The following is a 4,057-nucleotide window of genomic DNA, read 5'->3' on the forward strand; positions in this document are numbered from 1 at the left end:
CCCAGATCAAGTGCCCCCCACATAGTCCATTACAATCACTGTCCATCAGCGTAGCAAGATGCTATAGAATCACTACTTGAACTCTCTGTACTACACTGACTTGACCGTGGGACCTCCCCACACATTATGTGAGCTAATCGTAATGCCACCTTTCCACCCTTCTCCCTCCCTTCCCAACCAGCCTTCCTAGTCCCTTACCCATTGGTAAATTGGTGATGGGGGGAGTCTAGTACACATAATATTATTCATGTAGTTGTAGACTAATGATAAATAAAGAATAAGTATCACATAAATGAATATATGCACACATACATACATTAAAAAAATAACAGAATGCAGCAGCCCCGTATATAAAACACATGTGCACCCCTGTTTATCACAGCACTATTCAAAATAGCCAAGCGAAGTGTACATCAGAAGATGAATAGAGCAATATTATTCTGCCAGATGAAGAAAAAAAATCCTAACATTTGCAACAACATGGATGGAGCTAGAGGGTATTATGCTCAGTGAAATAAGCCAGGCGGAGACAGACAAGTATCAAATGATTTCACTAACCTCTGGAGAAGTAGAATCAAGACAAACTAAATGAGCAAAACAGTACCAGATTCACAGGACCACGTTCTCATCCCAAGGAAAGCATCCTACTACATATAGTGATGGATGTTAACTAAACTTACTGCTGTAATCATTTCACAATGTATAACAAGTACATCAAATCATTATGTAGTACACCTAAAACTAACACAATGCAATCTGTCAATATATCTCAATTATAAAGCTATTCATTTTAGAATCATCTAACAGCTCATAAAAACTTACAATTGCAGGCTCGCTGCTCCAGCGGTGGGCACGGGCGGGGCCGAGGGTGCCCCTAGATGGAGCAAGGCGGCAGCGAGGGGCGGGCGCGCAGGGCGCGGGGAGTTGTCAGCGGCCACTCTCGCAGGGCCGCCCAGCTGGCTGTACCCTTTCCACTGTATGAAGGCCTTCAGGGAACTTCGGTGGCGGCGCGCGGTTCGCGGCTTCCTGGGGAGGGAGGAGCGTTCGTCTGGGCGAGGACTGGCAGGAGGCCTACCCTCGAGCGCCTCCCGTGCCCGCGCCCGGGCCCGCCTCGCTCACCCCGGCAGCTCCAGCGGCCCGCACCCGCTGGTCCCTGGCCCGGAGGTTCCCCGAGGTCGCCCGGGAGGCAGGTCCTGGCGGCAGCGGCTCGGCAGCCAAGCGGCCTCAGGGTACCAAGGGGGAGAGTGAGCGCGCTCGAGGGCTCGCGGGCAGGGCTGGCAGGGACGCTGCGCAGGCGCCTTGGGAAAATGACCCCGGGGTCACCCCGGCGCGCTGCCTGATGGAGGAGGCTGAGGAAGACCTGCGGGCTATAAGCCTTATGGGAGGGGTGGCGCGTGCGTGCCGCACAGGCAGAAGCGAGCGCCAATTTCCGCTCGGCTGATTGGAGCATTTCAGTTGCAACAGGCGTCTGCCAAAAACTGCAGGAGCGTTACCCGTGTCGTCGCAGGGTCGCTGTTGGGAGACCCTGGAGGCGCTGCGCAGTTCAGAGAAAGGTCGCCTCCGCAACGACCGCGACTGGATGCTGCGGGGCGAGGATATTTTAGAAGAAGTTACATCTCCTCCCAAGCTATTTTCTTACTGTGGATGGGTGTTAGATCATGTCTTAGCCCATCAGCACGAGAACCCACTTCCCTTAAAAACTTCAGCCTATAGATTACTTCAGACCTAGACCAGCCTCCATTTGTTTCCTCATCTCCTGTCACAAGCCCTGGCTTCTCACCAGCCTCCTCAACAGCAAATGGAACCAAGAGCAAACGTGAGTCCCAGCACGCAGAATCTATGGTACTTCAGTTCCCCCTGGGGGTCACAGTGGAAGGCTGCATCTGGATGTATGGGCTGGTTTACAGAATGAAAGGAGTGGAGAGGCTGAGGCACTAGCAGGAGGAGCAGGAGAAGAAGGCGCCAGACCTCTCGGAGATGGCTTCTGAAGAACTGAAGCGGTTTGATGAGCGAATGGAGCTGAAGCGTCAAGAAGTCCAGTACCTACGGGAATGGATGGAGAAGAGCTCCAGAGAAGCCCTGGCCCACCAAGAGAAGTTAAAAGCTGAGCATCGCCACAGAGCAAAGATTCTCAACCTGAAGCTTCAGGAAGCAGAGCAACTGCGCCTGAAGCAAGTGGAACAGGAGCGGCTGCGGATGAAAGGCCAGATCCACCTGCGGAGACGGTATGCCCTGTAGGAGGAGGTGCTGCACCTCAGCCAGCAGCTGGACGCCTCAGAGCAGCACAGAGACCTGAAGGCTGACCTTTCTCCCTTACACACCCGAGGCAGCCAGCTGTGTGGCCTCATCTCGGGGATCATCTGGGCCACTTGTGACATGAGGGGACTTCAGAGGGACTCTCAGTCTTTGAAATGGAGAACCTTAAAAACAAAACTTTTCTGATTCAAAACGAGTGCCTGCTTATTATAGAGAATGGCAAACATCACTTGTCATCTCCTAATCTAGTTAGCCACTGTGACATTTTCAGTTTCTTCCCTGTGAGATTCCCCACCCCAAACTGGACTCATCTACGTAGAGTTTCATATTGTAACTTAAAAAGTACATGTTTCTTCTGATTGCAAAATACTTTAATTCATTCGGTAATATTTATAGTACTGCTTATAGTACAAATGGAAACTTTACAGAAATGTGTATTGCTTTTCATTGAGCACATAAGTACTGTAATCATTAAAAGTATTTTGATGTTTTTAAGGTACTGTTAATAAATGCAGGTATTGCCTTCACACATAGTAGATATGAAATAAATATGATTAACAGATGAAATTTGATACTTCCAACATATACCCATACTAAAATTTATTGAAAAAAATAATGCCTGTTGAATATTTAAGTTTCTTTATTCTCACTACCATGCATAACACAGCAGCTTATATGTCTTATCCATATTTCTGATTATGAGATAAATTCCTAGAAGTGAATTAGTCAACGAATTTTAAGTTTCTTGATTCACATCCAAAACTTATACCAATTCACACTTGTATAAATTGTATGTTCTCACCCTTAGTTCATATGTCTACCAGAATTCATGATTTAAAAAACCAATTTATATGACCTATAAATTATTAAGAACTTTAAGCATTTATCATATCTGAGGAAGAAATTTATTTTTATAGCCTGTTGTTCCCTTTGAATTCTCTCCATGGTTTTTGCTTACCTTTCTTTTTGTAAAATTTCAGACCTATACAGAAGTAGAACAGCCCATTGGGCCTCATGCACCCATTCCCCAGCTTCAGCAAGACTCAACACGGGGCAGTCTTGTTTCATCTATACTTACACCTGCGCCCCTCCCCCAGATGGCAAACACAGAAACATGTTGGTTTATCTGGAAAATACTTCGGTATGTACCTCTGAAAGAGGTTTGTACCTCTAAAAGTATGACCCTCGTATGTACCTCTAAAAGATGAAACTCTCTGTTAACATAACCAGATACTAATCTTATACCTAAAAACCTAAAAAGTTTCCTTAATATGACCAAATATCCAGTCATTGTTCAAATTTCTGTAATTGTGTCAAAATTTTTTAATAATTGGTTAGAAAATTAATATCCACACAGGATTCAGCATTTTGGTTTGCTTTATATATGTCTTCCTCTTCCCATATAAAAGATAGCTTACTAGAGGTACTATTCTAGACTTTGATTTTTTTTTTCGATTTAGAGTTTGTTTAAGCAGTTTGTCCATGTGCTTTCAGGCTGCCACCCTCTGCCCCTATTTTTTTTTTATTTAAGTGTCATTGATATACAATCTTTTTTTTCTTATTTTTTATTTTATTGTTTTGGTATCATTAATCTGCAATTACATGAAGACCATTATGTTTACTAGGCTCCGCCCTTCACCAAGTTCCCCCCACAAACTCCATTACAGTCACTGTACATAAGCGTAGAAAGATGCTGTAGAAACACCACTTACTTGTCTTCTCTGTGTTGCACAGCCCTCCCTGTGCCCGCCCACTCACATTATATATGCTAATCTTAATGCCCTCTTATTTTTCTCCGCCC

General features: G+C 45.5%; 1 pseudogene; it reads left to right on the plus strand.

Annotated features, from left to right (window-relative positions):
* Positions 1 to 1,443: 1,443 nt before the first annotated feature.
* Positions 1,444 to 3,178, plus strand: LOC140845728 (mRNA export factor GLE1 pseudogene; annotated as a pseudogene).
* The last annotated feature ends 879 nt before the right edge of the window (positions 3,179 to 4,057 follow it).

This window comes from Manis javanica, chromosome 1, assembly GCF_040802235.1.
Source record: "Manis javanica isolate MJ-LG chromosome 1, MJ_LKY, whole genome shotgun sequence".
NCBI classification, from domain to species: domain Eukaryota; kingdom Metazoa; phylum Chordata; class Mammalia; order Pholidota; family Manidae; genus Manis; species Manis javanica.